This window comes from Callithrix jacchus, chromosome 1 (genome assembly GCF_049354715.1).
Source record: "Callithrix jacchus isolate 240 chromosome 1, calJac240_pri, whole genome shotgun sequence".
NCBI classification, from domain to species: domain Eukaryota; kingdom Metazoa; phylum Chordata; class Mammalia; order Primates; family Cebidae; genus Callithrix; species Callithrix jacchus.
In genome coordinates this window covers 80,866,109-80,885,969 of record NC_133502.1, presented here as the reverse complement: position 1 = coordinate 80,885,969, position 19,861 = coordinate 80,866,109, and the positions used below count along the sequence as shown (strand labels likewise).

The 19,861-nt window shown below is 41.6% G+C and overlaps 1 protein-coding gene across 4 annotated transcripts in view; it reads left to right on the top strand.

Moving 5' to 3' along the window:
• CENPP (centromere protein P) overlaps nt 1–19,861 on the top strand; it is a 287,077-nt gene that overhangs the window by 112,682 nt on the left and 154,534 nt on the right. The gene's annotated exons all lie outside the window — the stretch shown is intronic.

Here is a 19,861-nt window from a genome sequence, read left to right as displayed (position 1 = left end):
GGGAGATAAGGAGTTGAATTGATGAAAAGTTTAAATTATATGCTATGATTACAATTTGATTGAAATAGATTCAGTATCTCAAAGCTGAGTGACATAGGACTGGCTAGGAAAGGACCTCCTGAGACCTGCTTTATTAACATAGTAAGCATTTCAATTTTCTGGTCATTTGTTCCACTTTATTTATCGGGCACCTACTCTGTGCAAACTTTAGGTGCTTGGGACTCAACAGTGAAAGTCTCTGTTGTTATAGAGAAGGAAAACAGAAAACAAACTTAAATAAGCATAAAATGCAGAATATAAACAATGTAGAGTGCGATAGAAGAGAATAAAGCAAGGTAAAGGGATAAAATTGAATGAGGCATGGGGGTACAGGTCAGCAGTTAAGGCACTGATGTACATGGTGACTGGAATAGAACAATTAAGTTATTGTATGGCAGATGGTGAGAGACAGATGTCTCACTCTTGAAGTGGAAGTTACAGATAAGTGAAGCAAGGTGGTGACAGTGATCCATGTGGTAATAGATTAAAGTTGAAGACATCAGTATGACCTCATATTTAGCTTAATATAGATACAGCTGGTTAAAAGGGAAATGTAGTTATTTTATATATACATGGTACACACATAGACCTCCTTGCTCTGTTGGCTAAGAGGGCCTACAAGCAGGGGCACTGTAAGCAGCAACAAACACAGAACCCGATCTTGGTTTCTAATATCATTTTCCAATAAAAGGAACCAGGGCTGCTCCTTGAAAAAATGGCTGATTCCAGGAGGACTGGAGCAAGGAAAGTAGTAGATGGGCCTGGAGCATCTACTGTACTTTTTGTACAGTACCAGAAAAAGGAAATACTCAGCAAAAAAAGGGATCTGGGGAGTCTCTGTTCTTCCACTTCGTGTTGCTATGAACCTAAAACTGCTCTAAAAAATAATGTCTTAAATTTTTTTTTTTTTTTGAGACAGAGTCTCACTTTGTCACCCAGGCTGGAGTGCAGTGGCACCATCTCGGCTTACTGCAACCTCTGCCTCCTGGGTTCAAGTGATTCTCCTGCCTCAGCCTCCTGAGTAGCTGGGATTACAGGCATGAGCCGTCACACCCAGCTAATTTTTGTATTTAATAGAGACGGGGTTTCGCCATGTTGGACAGTCTGGTCTTGAACTCCCCACCACAGGTGATCCACCTGCCTCGGCCTCCCAAAGTGCTGGGATTACAGGCATGAACCACAGCGCCCAGCTATTAATCTTTATTTTATTTTATTTTAGACAGAGTTTCGCTCTTATTGCCCAGGCTGGAGTGCAATGGCATGATCTTGGCTTACCGCAACCTCCATCTCCTGGGTTCAAGTGATTCTCCTTCCTCAGCTTCCTGGGTTTGAGAAATTCTCCTGCTTCAGCCTCCTGAAGTAGCTGAGATTACAGGCATGCGCCACCATGCATGGCTAATTTTGTATTTTTAGTAGAGACAGGGTTTCTCCATGTTGGTCAGGCTGATCTGGAACTCCCGACCTCAGGTGACCTGCACACCTTGGCCTCCCAAAGTGCTGGGATTGCAGGCATGAGCCACCATGCCCAGCCTATTAATCTTTTAAAAAAGGCATGCATACACTATTTTAGATAGTTTAGATATTTAGAACTGAATATGGTGATGGGGCTAGCCAAGTTGGTATCAGAGTTGTGACAGGCCAGCTTGACTGATGCCTAGTGATCTAGGAGGAAGGAGTAGGTGGTACTCTCACAGATAGCCAGTATCTGAGTCAAGGCAGATGTGTGCTTGGAAGTAACGGCCTCTCAGCATTCTAAATGGAATCAGTTTTGAGACAGACATGACACTTAGCTGATGAACTACTTCTATCAGAAAGGCCACTTGGGCAGCCCCACAGGAATAGTCCAAACATTAAAGGCAGTCAGCCTCTTGCTCTGTCTGTCCCCAGGGGACTATGAGAAGCAGAGGCTCCTGAATTCATGGCTCATACTCACAAGCTTTCTTGGCTGTCATCATTCACATTTTCTGTAAATTGTGCCTCCATTCCAACCCTGACCACTGTCTTGTGTAAGCCAGAAGTTTGGGAGTCCTTTAAATTAGTACTTTCTCAAGTGCAGTAGGAGGCCCATCAGTATCAGAATTACCAGAGCTGCATATTAAAAATTCAGGTTCCAGCATCTTTATCCCCTAGTTCTACAAAATTGGAACCTCTGAGCATGGGCCCAGGAATGCCCATTTTAAACAAGTATCCTAGGTCCCACTAAATCTTGAGAATGAACCACTGATCTAAATACTTCTCCCTGACTTTCAAATTGAATCTCTTGCTGAATCTTTTGTGTTCTACACCCAGATATCTTTTTGGTCTGTCTGTGTCTCACACCATGACCGTCATCACCTCAAACTCGGGTGTTCTGTGTAGGGTCTCTTCTCCAAGCAATTTTCTTTTTGTTCTGCATAGAAATCAGACTGCACACTGTTTCTACTTAAACGTCCTTGTTTCTAATGAAGCATCATCCAATGCAATAAAAAAAATAAATTCCAGGATGGGCACAGTGGCTCACACCTATAATCCCAGCACTTTGGGAGGCCAAGGCAGGTGGATCACGAGGTCAAGAGATCAAGACCATCCTGGTGTGGTGGCGCACACCTGTAGCCCCGGCTACTTGGGAAGCTGAGGCAGGAAGATCACTTGAACCCGGGAGGCAGAGATTACAGTGGGCTGAGATAGCACCACTACACTCCAGCTTGGTGAGACTCCATCTCAAAAAATAAAAATAAACAAATTCCAAAAATTGATCTTCATGGTTAGGGATGATCTGACCTTGGCCTACCACTTACCCATTCTTGGAATGTTTGGTTTGTACCACTGCTGGTTTCTAGGCACATTGCCATGTTTCTGTCTCACTATGACCTTTGAATGAGCTTCTCTCTGTCTTGAGGATGGTAGGCCTCTGTACCTTTCAATCTTGTTGCTAACTAACTTATCTTTCAGACATCAGCTTATCCCAGTTGCATTTGTTAGGAGAAATCAGGGAACCAGAGAGACCAATGAGGTTATAGGAGGATTTATTTAAGGTATACACCAGCTCAGTGGATTCACATCCAAAGGTCTGAGCCCCAGACAGAGAAAGCAAGGGCTTTTTATGCATCTTAGGGTACGAAAAGAAGCCAGTTTACAGATGCAAGAACAAAAGCAGTTAATCAGTACAGTGACAGTTTTACACATGCCTGTTGGTATGTAGCCCAAGTGGCCTTACCAGTTCAGACCAGTCCTGCAGGGCTCCGCATTAATCTCTTTCTTTGATGTTTGCAGCACTATCCTGTTTGGACATTCCTCATGGCCTTTACCGTGTTATTTAGATACAAAACAGGGGAGCAATACGTGAGTAACAGTTATCTATAAATTCTTAGGTTTACTCATACTATGAGGGTACAGATCAGGGAGAACATTTATGTTTTACTCCAGATGGTGAGGGAGTATTGGGAAAGTTCTCAGAGCACATTCTTTTGAGCTCTGGCTTCCTTCCAGAGCCAAGTTTCCTTCCAGAGCCTGAGCTAATTGACTGTCTTAAATCTAACACAGAGAACGTGTCTGTCTCCTTTGTATGATTTTATTTTTTCTTTCCTTAATTTCTGCCTCTTTCCTCCATTTGATGCTCCTATGAGTTAAAACTCAATAGAAAGCATCATTATCATTTAGTTCTTCACAGTGGAGCAGGTCTTTTGTTGTCAGTAAAGACTGATACTTTGTTAGAGCCATCAGTCAGGTAGTGGTTGTTCTGTCTACTAAAACTTCTATAGTAGACTGAATGCTTTTTAATAATAAGGGGCAAGAGACAAGGGAGTATTAAGCAACTCCTTAATATAGCCAGCACCACTCCTATTAATGTTTTAAAACCAAATGATGAAAACCATCCTCCGAAAAGGGAATCTGGAGACCATCCCGGTTTCCAAGTTTGAACTGGAGACTTGTTACAAAGAACAAGTAGAAACAAGGAAGTTTAAGTAGAAACAGTGTGCAGTCTGATGTTTATGCAGAACAAGAAGAAACAAACTGAGCTAGCTTTTGCATCTTTGAGGCTATTTTGTCCTTTCCATTGTCATCAATTTCTAGGCAACAGTTAAGCTCAACTTTCCACACACTCCTCCGTCTTGGGCTAGAAGGTAGACTAGAGCTAGCCTATTCTAGTAAATAGCGTTTCTCGTCTTCGTGGATTGTTGGGCTAACAGATCTAAAATATTTGCTGTTTCATCAGTGATGATTTCAAGTACTGCTTGTAACTTAATGATGCGGTTAAGCATGTTAAATTGGGGTATGGTATCCCCATGATCCATCCTATGCCCAGCTGGCTGGCCCATAATATTGGGTTTTTCTCTCATTAGGCCAATTAGTGTCCTTCCCGTCTCCTATTTTTATGTCTCTTTTGATGTCTACATCTCTTTTGTCTCTTTGATTTCATCATAAATGGGGTACCGTAGAGTTTCCCTTTGTTGCAGTGGGAGCAGGAAAAAAGATAGTCTAACTGTCCCTAGTATGTCCTCTTTATATATAGTCCCGTGAGTATGCGGGATGGCAAAGGCATACTTAGAGTCAGCATAAATGTTGATTATTTTTCTTTTTCCTAGCAGTAAAGCTCTAGTCAGCTCTTTACAATTCAGCTCTATTAATTCTGCCTTCTGAGCTGAGGTCCCAGCAGGTAGAGGTGAAGCCTCTACCATAGAGTCCCATTTTACTACTGCATATCCAGCCCGCCACATCCTTTCTGTTATAAAACTGCTCCTATCTGTAAAGTACTCTTCGGCTGGGTTCCCCAAGGGCTCGTCTGTTAGGTCCTTTCGACTAGAGTAGACTTCATCTACTATATCCATGCAGTTATGTTGTGGAAGGGGGTCTTTTGGCTCTTCTATGGGTAGCAGAGTGGCTGGGTTTAGGGTATTGACAGTTTCTAAAATTATGTGAGGATTCTCACATAAGAGCCCTTGATACCTGATCATTCTCAGGTTAGACAACCAATGCCCTCTCTGGTCCATGAGACTAATAACTGTGTGTGGCACCCTAATGATCAGTTTCTGTCCCGAGGTCAATTTGTTGGCTTCTTGTGCTAGCAGGGCTGTGGCTGCTACTGCTTTAAAACAAGGGGGCCAACCTAGTGCCATGGGGTCCAGTTGCTTTGAAAGGTATGCTACCGGTTGATGCCATGATCCTAACATCTGGGTCATGACTCTTACTGCTATTCTTTTCTGCTCATGGGCATATAGGAAGAAAGGCTTAGTTTGGTCTGGTCGTCCTAATACTGGGGCCTGAATCAAGGTCTTTTTAATTTCTTTAAAGGCTGTCTCTTTATCAGCTCCCCATAGGAGGAGCTCCTTTCACCCCGCTTTGTGTCTTCATATAGGGGTTTTGCCATGAGTGAGAAATTTGGAATCCAGATGTGGCAGAAACCTGCTGCCCCTAGGAATTCCCTTATTTGATGCTGACTGGTTGGAGTGGGAAGTGTATGTACTTCCTGCTTTCTCTCACTGCCAAGCTCATGCCTCCCTTGGCTTACTAGGAAGCCTAGATATTTAACTTTTGGTAAACAGATCTGAGCGTTTTTCTTAGATACCTTGTATCTTGCTTTCCGCAAAAGACGGAGGAGATCCTCAGTGCCTTCTAGGCAGTCCTGCCAAGTAGGAGCTGCAAATAGAAGGACACCTATATACTGGAGCAGGATATAATAGTTATTTGGTAGGACAAAAGCTATGAGATCTGAGGCCAGTGCAAAAATTGTGGGTGAGTTTTTTGAAAACTTGAGGGAGTCTTGTCCAAGTATACTGGGTTTCTACCCAGTGAAATGCAAAGATGGGCTGACTTACAGTCGCCAGCAAGAGAAAAAAGAATGCGTCCTTTAGATCTAAGCAAGTAAACCAGGCAGCACTTGCTGGAATTAGTCCCATTAAAGTATATGGGTTAGACACACCAGGTGGATAGTCTCTGTGACTTGGTTTACAGCACTTAAATCTTGCACCGGCCTGTATTCACCAGATGGTTTTCTTACTGGCAGAAGAGGGGTATTCCGTGGTGACTTATATTTCTCTATAATGCCGTGCTTAAAGAGCTGGGTCTATGTGCTTTTCGATACCTCAGTAAATAATGAGTATTGGTGAACCTGCACTGGAGAGGCTCCGGGTTTTAGTTCTACTAATACTGGTGCCTGATTTACAGCTAACCCGGGTGGGTTATCTTCTGCCCACACTCTGGAAATTTTGATAGGCAATTCAAACATCTCAAGAATCCCTGGCTTACATGGGGGTCTATCTGTGTACAGTCTCCATTCCTTAGCCTCTGGGAGGATGAGGGTTAATAACATAGCCTTGGATTAACTTAGATCTAAAGTCATGTTTCCTTGTGGCCCAAAGGTAATTTGTGCCTGTAACTTTTGGAGTAAGTCTCTTCCTAGCAAGGAACCTAGGCAGTTTGGGATGTATAAGACTTCATGCTGGGGCCAGGTGTGGTGGCTCACACCCTTAATCCCAGCATTTTGGGAGGCCAAGGCAGGCAGATCACAATGTCAGGAGTTTGAGACCAGCCTGGCCAACATGGTGAAACCCCGTCTCTATTAAAACTACAGAATTAGCTGGGCATGGTGGTGTGTGCCTGAAATCCCAGCTACTTGGGAGGCTGACACAGGAGAATCACTTGAACCCAGGAGGCAGAGATTGCAGTGAGCCGAGATTGGCCATTGCATACCATCCTGGGAGACAGAGCGAGACTCCATATCAAAAAAAAAAATTAATGCTGAACTTCTTGTCCTCCAGTAACACACCTCTTTGTCCAGCAAAATGGCCTTTTCTCTGAAACTTCAGTTGCCCCAACAATAGTTGCATAGTTTTTGGACAATGGCCCAATGGGCTGAGTCACTACTGAGTGTTTTGTGCTGGTGTCTACCATGAAGTCCATCTGTTGCCCCCAGTTTCCACTGTGATCTTGGGCTCCTTGGGGCCTAAAGGGAGAGACCCCAGTCTGTCTCAGTCCTCATAGCTTTCTGCCTCTGCCCAGATGATCAAGCCAATATCCTGCTTTTCCATAGTGTGGCGATTTGCTGTCAGAGGCTGTGGCCAGACTTCCCAGCAACAGCTACTGCCCTCATCCTTCTCTGGGCATTCATTCATCCTTCCAATGTTCTTTCTTTGTGCACCATGCACACTGATCCTTCACAAACCTTGGCCGGCTCTCAAATCCTTGTCTGCCCTGACCTCCTCCATGACCACGACCATGTCCATGCCCATGTCCTCGCACTACACCAGTCTCTGTCTCAACAAGGGCAGCCACCAGAAATTCAGCCCATTTTGTAAGCCTCCATTTAACCTTTTTCTCTTCTTCTTGCTCTCGGTTGACATACACCATAGTATATTAGCTGGGTGGCATTCATGCCTTCTATCTTCTGTAGCTTTTGCTTAATGTCTCCCTGTGCCTGACTAACAAATAATGTATTTATCATAAGCTGATGCTCAGCAGCCTCTGGGTCAAATGGTGTACAAAGCCAGTATACCTTGCAAAGCCTTTCGTAGAACTGACTCAGGCTCTCATCAGCTTTCTGGAGCACTTCTGAAACCTTTCCTATATTCATTGCCTTTTTTCTGCCAGGCTCTATTCCATTTAGGAGTGCCTTCTTGTACCTCTGCAGGCGCTGCAGCTCTCCTGCCTCATTTGGGTCCCACTCAGGATCTGTTTCTGGAAATTGCTTCTTGGTGTACGCCTGATGTCATTTGTGCCTTCAGGCGCATTGCTCTCTAGCCATTGGAGGGCCACCTGAGTCCCTCTCCGATGCTTAGCTTAGCCAAGATTGAAGTCAGTATACAAAAATCAATTTTATTTCTATATACTAGAATGAATAATTGGAGATCAAAATATTTAGTTAACATCTAATAAGATTTGTGTAAGAATTGCATGCTGAAAACTGCAAAACATGAGGAAGAACTAAATAAATGTAAGTATTGGCAAAAGGATAGACTCATGAGCAGTGGAATAGAGAAAGTTCAGATATAGGCTTACGAATTTCTGATTAATTTATTTTTACCAGAGTTAAGTCAAGGGAGAAGGGATCATCTTTTTAACAAATATTGGGATAAAATCTCATTCAGAAAAGTAAAACTGAAAAAAAAAAAAAAGAAATTGCTAAATTTGGAGGAAAACATCCAGAGATATAAGATGATTTAAACCCTAGTTTTTAAAAGAGTATACTGGGCCGGGCACAGTGGCTCACGCCTGTAATCCTGGCACTTTGGGAAGCTGAGGCAGGCAGATCACCTTAGGTCAGGAGTTGAAGACCAGTCTGGCCAACATGGAGATACCCTGTCTCTACTAAAATTAGAAAAATTCGCCAGACATAGTAATGTGCACCTGTAATCCCAGCGACTCAGGAGGCTGAGGCAGGAGAATTGCTTGAACCTGGGAGATGGAGGTTGCAATGAGCCGAAATTGCAACACTGTACTCCAGCCTGGGCCACAGAGCGAGACTCTGTCTCAAAAATAAAATAAAATATCTGTACACTGTGTACAAACTTAGATGTGTTTTGGCAGTGCTTGGTAGACACAGTCCAGGAACGAAACTCTTTTCAGGCAATCTGTAGTCATCTTTTCAAGATTCAGATGTTTGTCTTTATGACCTTCATTTTTCATTTTGTTTTATTTATAAACCCCCAAGGTTCAGAGTGATTAAAAATATTGTCTGGCCATTTTATAAAACCATTCTCAAGTGGGCCTTTCTGTTGATTTCTCCTATTACCTTAGATTCTACTGTAATCATTTACTTTTCAATTAAAATTTTTATTTTGATATCATTATTGAGGCACATGCAGTTATAAGAAATAATACGGAAAGATCCCATGTACCCCTTACCCAGTTTCCCCTAGTGATAACATCTTCCAAAGCTATGGCACAGTATTACAATCAAGATATTGAGGTTGAAATAGTAGAATTACAGAACTTTTTTATCCCTACAAGAGTTTCACATGTTGCCCTTTTGTAGCTACATAAATTTCTTGCCCTTTCCCCTTCATCCCTAACTCCTGGCAACCACTAATCTCTTCTCAATTTTTACAGTTTTGTTATTTCATGAATGTTAAAGAAATGGAATCATACAGTATATAACCTTTTGGAAATGTCTCCTGTCACTAAACATAATTCTCTGGGGATTCATTTGAGGTGCTGCATGTATCACTGGTTTATTCCTTTTGATTACTGATACTCCATGAAATAGATGTATCAGAGTTGGTTTGGTTTAACTATTTGTCCACTGAAGACCATTTGGGCTGCCTCCAGTTTGAGCTAATACTAATAAAGTTGTTCTAAACATTCATGTACAGGTTTTGGTGTCTACATGAGTCTTCATTTCTCTGGGTTAGATGCCCAGAGTGTAATTGCTGGGTTGTATAGTAAGTTCATGTGTTTAGTTTTTAAAAACCTGCCGAACTATCTTCCACAAGAACTGTACCATTTTACATTCCCATGAACAATGTATGAGTGATTCACTTTCTCTACATCCTCACTAGCATTTGATATTGTAACATATTTTTATTTTAGCCATTCTGATAGGTGTATAGTAATATATTACTGTGGTTTTAATTTGCATTTCCTAAATAGCTAATGATGTTCAGAATTATATCATGTACTTATTTGCTCTCTGTGTATTCGCTTTAGTGAAATGTATGTTCATGTCCTTTGCCCATTTTCCCATTGAATTGTTTATTTGCTGTTGAGTTTTACGAGTTCTAGATACTAGAACTAGGAGTACTTTTGTTGGATATGTAGTTTGCAAAGATTTTCTCCATTCTGTTGCTTGCCTTTTTATCTTCTTGTCAGCATCTTTCACAGACCAAAAGTTTTAAATTTTGGTGAAGTTCAGTTTAATGAATTTTTTTCTTTTATGGATCATGCTTTTGGTGTCATACCTAAGAACTCTTTACAAAGCCTTAGGTCTCAAAGATTTTCATCTATGTTATTTTCTAAAAGTATAGCTTGACATTTTGCTTTTATGATTCATTTTGAGTTAATTTTTATATAAGGTTTGAGAGGTTTTTTTTGCCAATGGATATTCAATTGTTCTAGTACCATTTGTTTAAAAGACTGTCTTTCCTTCAGTAATTGCTTTGATGCCTATGTCAAAAATCAGTTGTCTGCACATAGACATATTTCTGGCTTTTCTTTTTCAGTTCTATTTATTTATTTATCTGTCTTCCTGACAACATCACCTCATCTTGATTATTGTAGTTATATCATAAGTCTTGAAATCAAGTAGGATGATTTTTCTCACTCTATTCTTTTTCAGAATTGTTTTGGCTATTCTAGTTCTACATAAATTTTAGAATGATCTTGTTTATATCTGTAAGAAATCCTGCTGGGATTTTGGTAGGATTACATCAAAACTATATCAATTTGCCCTTACTTAATTGAATTTTTGTCTTATTACACATTATAAGGGTTCTTTATATATTCTGATTATAAGTCCTTTATCAAATATATAGTTTGTAATATTTTTCTTCTAGTGTTCAATTAGTGTTTTTTCCTTCCTTCCTTCCTTCCTTCCTTCCTTCCTTCCTTCCTTCCTTCCTTCCTTCCTTCCTTCCTCTTTTCTCTCCTTTTCCCTTTTTTTTTTTTTTTTTTTTCAGCGACAGAGTCTAGCTTTGTTACCCAGGCTGTAGTGTAATAGTAGGTTCTTGGCTCAATGAAACTTCCACCTGCTGGGCTCAAGTAATCCTCCCACCTCAGCCTCAGCCTCCTGAGTAAGCTGAGACCACAGGCATGTGCCACCACACCTGGCTAATTTTTGTATTTTTTGTAGAGACAGAGTTTTGCCGTGTTGCCTAAACTGATCTCGAATTCCTGTGCTCAAGCAATCCACTCTGACTCCCAAAGTGTTGGGATTACAGGCATGAGCCATTGTGCCCAGCCTTTTCGTTTTCTTTTTTTCTTTTTTCTTTTTTCTTTTTTGTCTGTCGCCAGGTTGGAGTGCAGTGGTGCGATCTTGGCTCACTGCAACCTCCAACTCTCTGATTCAAGCTATTCCCCTGCCTGAGCCTCCAGAGGAGCTGGGATTACAGGTGCCTGCCACCACACCCAACTAATCTTTGTATTTTTTAGTAGAGACGAGGTTTCACCATGTTGACCAGTATGGTCTCGATCTCCTGACTTTATGATCCTCCCGCCTTGGCCTCCCAAAGTGCTGGGATTACAGGTGTGAGCCACCACACCCAGCCAGCCTTTTCATTTTCTTAATAGCCTTTTGACACATAAATATTAATTTTGTAAAGTCCAATTTATAAAGTATTTTGGGGAGACATGGTCACACTCTGTTGCCCAGGTTTGAGTGCACTGGCTCAATCACAACTTACTGCAACCTTAACCTCCCAGGCTCAAGCGATCCTCCCACCTCAGTCTCCAGTGATCCTCCCTCCTCAGCCTCTCAAATAGCTGAGACCACAGGCATATGCCTCCACACCTGGCTTATTTTTTTTTATTGTTTGCAGAGATGAGGTCTCCCTATGTTGCCAAGGCTAGTCGTGAACTCTTAGGCTCAAGTGATTCTCCCACGTCAGCTTCCCATAGTGCTAGGATTATAGGCATGAGCCACTGCGCTGGGACTAATTTATGAATTTTTACCTTTTATTATTCATGCTTTTGCTGTCAAGTCTAAGAACTATTTGCCTAAGGTCTTAAATATTTTTTCCTATTTCTTCCAGAATTTTATAAGTTTTATCTTTTATGTTTAGGTCTATGATATGTTTTGGTTTAATTTGTATGTGTGGTATGAGGTTAGAGTCTAAGTTCACTTTTTTGCATGTGAATAGCCAGTTGTATCAGCACTGTTGAAAAGACAATTATTTCCCCATTGTAATTTCTTAATTTCTTTGTCAAAAATTAGTTAACCATAAATGTTCAGCTTTGTTTCTGGATTCTCAGTTCTGTTCTATTGATCTATGTGTCTGTCTTATACCAATCTCATGCTCTCCTAATTAGGGTGGTTTTACAGTAAGTTTTGCCATTGGGAGTATACATCCTCTAATTTTGTTGTTCTTTTTCCAAATCGTTTTCACTTTTGTAAGTTCTTTGCATTTTCTTATAATTTTTGATATTGTTGTGTCTATGTCTACCATCATAAGATTTCACGATGATTGAGTACTTGATATTTAAATATTGCATTTAAACTGCTTCACTTGTGGCTGGGCGTGGTGGTTCACGCCTGGATTCCCAGCACTTTGGGAGACCAAGGCAGGTGGATCACTTGAAGCCGGGAGTTCAAGGCCAGCCTTGCCAACATGGTAAAACCCCATCCCTACTAAAAACACAAAAATTAACCAGGCATGGTGGCATGTGCCTATAATCCTAGCTGCTTGGGAGCCTGAGGCAGGAGAATCTCCTAACCTTGGAGGCAGAGGTTGCAGTGAGCTGAGACTGTGTTACTGCACTCCAGCCTACGCAGCAGAGCAAGACTCCATCTCAAAAAATAAAAATAAAAATAAATAAATAAACTGCTTCATTTGTTATTGCTACCTATGGCCTTAGTAAATGCTTGATGCTGTTCTTTTGTTCTTATTAAGATTTTCTAGTATGGTGAAGTGACTTAGATACTTGCATATAGGAAGCACAATTCTACTTGTCCTAGTTTTCAAATATTTCATTTTTTTGCCTTCCTAAGTATTTTTATTAGTCAGATTACATGTTATTATTTTTGCTTCTAATTAGATGTCATTGTCTAAATTTTAAAAATATAATAATAGTGTTTTAAGACAATTTTGAAGTAGACCTGGCTTTGATATCTTTGTTTTCAGACTTCTACGGCTTATTAGAATAAGACTGCCCTCCCATGGTGACAATTAGGTAATTTTTTTCAGTAAATTTAATGGGCTTATTTTTGGAAAAAATAATTCAAAATGTATATATTTTAAAAAATATGTGGGAAATAAGTGATAAGCTATTCTGTGTTTCCAAGTAAACAGAGATTGTAGAACCCCCCTCCCCACTCCAGCTCCCACTACCTATTAAATCACAGTGGCTGACCAGCATGGGAGGCCCTGGCCACAGCCTTTCATGAGTTGGTGGTCTTAAGTCACCTGTCTCTCTAGAGAATCAGTTTTATTATTTTAAAATGAAGGGGTTTCAATGAGGCTGCTCTACATTTAAACATGTGTGGCTCCTTTGGTTTTCTATGCCACCTTCTCTGTCTTCCTATTATTTTTATGGAGTATCACTTTATATCTAGTCCTCTTCCTCAATCCGATGTTAAAATTCTTGGAATGCCCTTGAGTCTTATTGGTCTGATCTCCTCTGTATTTTCTGTAGAATTATGTAATATTACTACAAGTACCATTTGGGTGAAAGGAAATTTTTTTGGTCTTCCAAGTATTGAAATGATTGTAAGTTTGGGTAAGAGTGGTGAATATAGAGACCCAGGAACCAGAATTTCTGTTACTTATGTTTACTCAGGTAAATAGTTACAGTGGCCTCCCCTTATCCACAGTTTTGCTCCCCCATTTGAGTTACCCATGGTCAACCATGGTCCAAAAATATTAAATGGAAAATTCCAGAAAGAAATAATTCTAAGTTTCAAATTGCATGATATTTTGAGTAGCATGATGAAGTCCTGTGCTCTATCTAGCCCAGGACATGAATCATCCTTTTGCTAAACATATCCACGCTATAAACACTCACCTCCCGGTAGTCACATAGGGTTATCCGATCACCTGTCATGGCATCCCAGTGCTTATATTCTAGTAACCTTTTTGTCAAAGAGAATCTATAATGGGGGTGCCCAGTCTTTTGGCTTTCCTGGACCACATTGGAAGAATAAGTATTGTCATGGGACACACATAAAACACACTAACACTAACGATAGCTGATGAGTTAAAATAAATAAATAATTCACCAAAAATCTCATAACATTTTAAGAAATTTTATGAGTTTGTATTGGGCCACATTCAAAGCCATTTTGGGCTGCATGTGGCCCCTGGCCATGGGTTCGAAAAGCTTAATCTATAAAGTGCTTCCCTTAAGTGAAAAGGTAAAAGTTCTCAATTTAATAAGGAAAGAAAAAGAATGGCATCGTGGGAGTGCTAAGATCTGTAGTAAGACCAGATCTCGCCACAACACTCCAGCCTGGCGTCAGAGTGAGACTCCATCTCAAAAAAAAAAAAAAATGTGTAAGACTTTTATCAGAATACTATAAAACAATGCCAAGAAGGGAATTAAAGAATAGCTAGCTCATTAATTGAAAGACTCTATTGCTAAGATGCCAATTCTCCAAAATGATCCAATCCAGAGATTCACTGCAATCTCAATAATAATCTCTGTGTGGTTTTTGTGTGATTTTACATGCTAATTCTGAAATTAATATGGAAATGCAAAGGACCTAGAATAACCAAGACAATCCTGAGATGAAACAACAAAGTTGGAGAGCACTTGGTATGTTTCAAAATGTTAACCTATAGATCCATGGGACAAAAATTCAGGCTTAGAAGTAGATGTCAAGCTCAGAAATAAGTAGACATATATGATTGCTTGATTTGTGATACATACACACTGCAGGTCAATGAGGATCAGTCAATAAATAAATTATAAACTTTTACAGCTGGTCCTTGGTCACTCAACTTTGAGATACTGAATCTATTTCAATCAAATTATAATCATAGCATACAATTTACATTTTATACTGAGAGTATGAAATGAGGTGTCCCATTATGGTGTTGATTTCTGTTTCCCTGATGATTAGTGATGCTATCTTTTCATGTGTTTATTTGGCCATTTCTTTGGAGAAATGTCAATTTATATCCTTCACCCATTTTTAAATTGGGGTTTTTAAATATTATTGAGTTTTAAGAATTTTATTTTAGATACAAGTTCCTTACCAATATATGATTTGCAAAATTCTTCTGTTCTATGGGGTGTTTTTTTTTTTTTTTCACTTTTTTGATCATATCCTTTGACAGAAAAAATGTTTTAATTTTGGTGATGTCCAGTTTATCTATGTCTTCTTTTTGCTTGTGATTTTGGTGTCACATCTAAGAAGTCATCGCCTAATCCAAACTCATGAGTATTTATGTCTGTTTTAAGAGTTTAATAGTTTTAGCTCTTTCACTTATATCTCTGTCCCATTTTAAGCTCAGCATGCGGTGTGTTGTGAACATATTGTTGTCCCAGCACCATTTGTTCATGTGCTCTGTTAAAGTAATGTTGAGGGTGGCTGTGGGTGAGTGTCTGCAGGCAAAGCAGCATGGGGGAGGTTGCAGTGGGGAGAGGGCATGTGCAGGCTGGTACATGTCAGCAGTGGCCTCTCTGCTGGAGCACTCTGCTAGTCAGGTGAGGTCTGCCACCACAGGAGCTGATACGGGCCCCCAGGAGGTACCTAGCAGCTGTACTGCCAGCAGGTGTGGCCAGGCTGGGGCCCTCAGAGATACCAACAAACTAGGCGTCACTCTGGTTGGACCAGCCCTGTCTCATGGAGTTAAGGTCCAGCAGTTCCGCTAGGGCTGATGTCTCCTCTGGGAGCAAGTGGAGCCTAGAGGGGTGAGTGTCCCTGTCCATGTTCCACTGCAGATGCTCCTGCACTAAACTCTCTGGGTTCCTCACCATATGGAGTTCTGTGCCTACCACTTCCCTAAGCAGCTTTCTTTGCCAACTTAAATGTGTGTGGTGGTCACAGTGTCTCATCCAGTGGACTTCCAGAGGCCTGTGGTGAAAGTGGGTTGCTCTTTGTCCTTTCAGTCACCCCTTCTTCAAGTGTCATTGGGGTCCAGCAATGAGACCTGGTGTGCAGTAGCCCCATGCAGGGTTCCCTGCTTCCTTCCCCTTGAGCCTACATCTGTGTCTTCCCTTATCTACTCTTAATGCCTTCCCTCTGAAGATCTGCTAGGAGTGTGCCAGTCTTCCTGATGTCCTGGTCCCTCTGTTGGAGATGTTCCCTCTGGCTACATCTAGTTATCCATCTTGGAGACTGACAAGAATGTTTTAAAATTGACTGTAGTGATGGTTGCACAACCCTGAGTATAAACATAAATGAATAGTGTACTTTAAAGGGTTGAATTATATGGTATATGAATTGTATCTCAATGAAGCTGCTATTGGCTGGGCGTGGTAGCTTACATCTGTAATCCCAACACTTTGGGAGGCTGACGTGGACCGATCACCTGAGGTCAGGAGTTCAAGACCAGCCTGACCAACATGGTGAAGCCCTGTCTCTACTAAAAATACAAAAATTAGCTAGGCATGATGGCAGGGTACCTGTAATCCCAGCTACTTGAGAAGCTGAGGCAGGAGAATTGCTTGAACCCTAGAAGTGGAGGTTGCAGTGACCTGAGCTGTACCACTACACTCCAGCCTGGGTGAAAGAACAAGACTCTGTCTCAAAAAAAAAGGCTACTATTAAGAAAATAATAGGGATGGAAGTATAAATGAAATTATTAGTTATAAATTAATAATTTTTGAAACTGAGTGAGAAGTGCACAGAAATATATTATTCCTTTTACTTTTGTTTCTGTCGTAAATTCTCCTTGGTAAGAACGTAAAAGAATAGGGTCAAGTGCAGCGGCTCACTCACACCTGTAGTTCCAGCACTTTGGGAGGTCAAGGCGGGCAGATCACGAGGTCAGGAGATTGAGATCATCCTGGCCAACACGGTGAAAGCCTGTCTCTTCTAAAAATACAAAAAGTTAGCCAGGAGTCGTGGCAGGTGCCTGTAATCCCAGCTACTCCAGAGGCTAAGGCAGGAGAATCACTTGAACTCAGGAGACGGAGGTCGCAGTGAGCCGTGATCACGCCACTGCACTCCAGCCTGGGTGACGGAGCAAGGCTCTGCCTAAAATAAAAAACAAAATGTAAAGAATACAAGTTGCTAACACTCTAGAAAAAAAAGAGTCTCTATCACTGGAAGTCTTAATACCAGAACATTATACAAATGATTGTGCCTTGACTATAAAGCCAATGACTGGCATGTGCTTTTGTGCCTTAGCCTGAGTTATCCCAGTGTTTCTGCCTCTTCATGCCCTTTAACATTTTATTCTTTTTCTATATTTGGGTTCATTTTGAAGCAGCTCTTTAATTTTTTATTATTTCTCCAAGAGAGATATAACCTGCTGGAAATGTTTTCCTTGTTACTGGTCAGAGATGATTGGGTGGGAAAATCAGTTCCAGAGTTCCTCAGAGCCTATGATAGAAACTATAATGAATGCCTCCAATAATAAATACTTAATAAAAGTGCATTGGAGAAAAATACCATTTGTCCTACCTCTGTATAATGTAGAATATAACACTACACCTCCAAATAATAACTGTAGTCTCTTGTAGAGCTACAAGGTAAGGTGAGCTACTAGAGTGAAAGAAGATATGTCAGATAAAAACGTATTGTATGGCCAGGTGTGGTGGCTCACGCCTGTAATCTCAGCACTTTGGGAGGCCTAAGCAGGCATATCACCTGAGATCTGGAGTTCGAGACCAGTCCAACCAACATGGAGAAACCCTATCTCAACTAAAAATACAAAATTAGATGGGCATGGTAGCACATGCCTGTAATCGCAGCTACACGGGAGGCTGAGGCTGAGGCAGGAGAATCGCTTGAACTGGGGAGGCGGAGGTAGTGGTGAGCCAAGATTCTGTCATTGCACTCCAGCCTGGGCAACAAGAGCGAAACTTCATATCACACACACACACACACACACACATGCACATACACACAGTGTTCCTAGGGTGTGAATAAATTTTTTTTCTTTTCCTTCGCTACTAAGCATCCTTCAGTGATTTCATTCAGAAATATATACTGAACCAAGGCAGCATGTTTTCTTTGGTGAGGGAGAGAGAGGATGCAAAGATGACTAACGCATAGTCCTTGCAACCAAGGTGTCTGATATCCTCTGGAGAATAGAAAAGACAAGACCAAGCTGGGCAATGGAGTGGGACTCTGTCTTTTCAGTAAAAGAAAAACAAAGAGAGAGAGAGAGAAAGAGGAAGGGGGAGAGAAAGCAAAAAAGGAAGGAAGAGAAGGGAAGGAGGGAAGGCTGGAGGAATAGTTAACTATGTATTCTTCTCAGCTCAGTAAATCAGCACTTTACCTAAGATAAACAGAGGACCTACCTGTGGGGATACCTGGCCTTCTAAATGTTTCTAAACAAAGGAGTGAGTTTCTTGCATGGCTCAGCTTTCAGCTTAACTTTTCTTCTTTAACATAGTGCAGTGGACTTCAAACCTTTTGGTCCCCAAACCAGGGACCAGTTTTGTGGAATACAATTTTTCCACAGATAGGTGTGAGAGGAGGGAATGGTCTCAGGGTGATTCAGTCGCATTACATTTATTATACACTTTATTTCTATTATTATTACATTGTAATACATAATGAAATAATTACATAAATCACCATAATGTAGAATCAGTAGGAACCCAGAGCTTGTTTTCTTGCAACTAAATGGTCCCATCTGGGGGTGATGAGAGACTGTGACAGATCATCAAACAGTAGATTCTCTTTTTTTTTGAGACGGAGTTTCGCTGTTGTTACCCAGACTGAAGTGCAATGGCACGATCTCGAGTCACCGCAACCTCCGCCTTCTGGGTTCAAGCAATTCTCCTGCCTCAGCCTCCCGAGTAGCTGGGACTACAGGCGCGCACCACCATGCCCAGCTAATTTTTGTATTTTTAGTAGAGACGTGGTTTCACCTTGTTGACCGGGATGGGCTCCTCTCTTGACCTCGTAATCCACCTGCCTCGGCCTCCCAAAGTGCTGGGATTACAGGCGCGAGCCAACGTGCCCGGCCAGACAGTAGATTCTCATAAGGAATGCACAACCTAGATCCCTCGCATGTGCAGTTCATTATAGAGTTTGTGCTCCAATGAGAATCTAATGCTGAGGGACTGTGTTAAAGAAACGTCTCTTCCCAGTTCCCTTAGGAGAGGGTTTCAAGTGCAGGAATTTTCCGGCTCCTCCCCTCAGGCGGCTGGAGCTCTTTGAGCACCTCCTCCACACCTTCCTCTGGAAACCAGAGGGGTTTCAAATGCAGGAATTTTCCTGGCTCCCCGCCTCAGGGTGCTGGGGCTCTTTGAGCACCTCCACGCAGACCAGGTAAAATTCTTTGTCTCATCTTACCTGGCTGAAAGCCAGGTAGGGCTCTTTGGTCCCAAATTCCTGCCAAAAGCTCTGGGAGGAGGGGCCTCTGTTACTCAGGGTTATAAAACAAGTAGCCAATCCGGTATCATAGTCAAAGATCAATCAATCCAGAGGAAGTTTGAAAGAACTCCTATCACTGGATGAGAACATGAATGGGGAGAGAATAACTCAAGGGTTAAAACTTCAACTGCTCCTACCTGAATGGATTTCCCTCTCTGGGTTCCCCTCCCACCACAACAGCGTGGGAGGGCCCCCCACCCCCGTCTGTCTCTCTGTTTGATAAATTACTGTTCCACAAAACTCTTTGGGTCCAGGATTTTATTTGGATGGAAAATTCACCACGCTTCCCGGGCCTCTTTCCCCATTCTTCGGGATTAGAGTGACCAAGAACGTACAAGCTGGATACTCCTCCAGTAACAGTGCCATTGCTGATCTGACAGGAAGTGGAGCTCAGGTAGTAACACAAGCAAAGGGGAGTGGCTATAAATACAGATGAAGCTTTGCTCACTTGCCCACTGCTCACCTCCTGCTCTGTGTTCCAGTTCATACTAGTTGTGGTCTGTGGCCCTAGGGTTGGGACCCCTAGCATAGTGAATTTAGGGCCCTGAGATTTTACTTTCCTTTCACGTATTTCAACAATAATGTGATTGTGATACAGTGACTGAGGATTAAAAGGAAGGAATGGATGTAAGAAGCATGAGAAAGTATGGCAGGACTTGGCACCTGGTTTTTTGTAGAGATGCCAGAAGGTTAGAAATC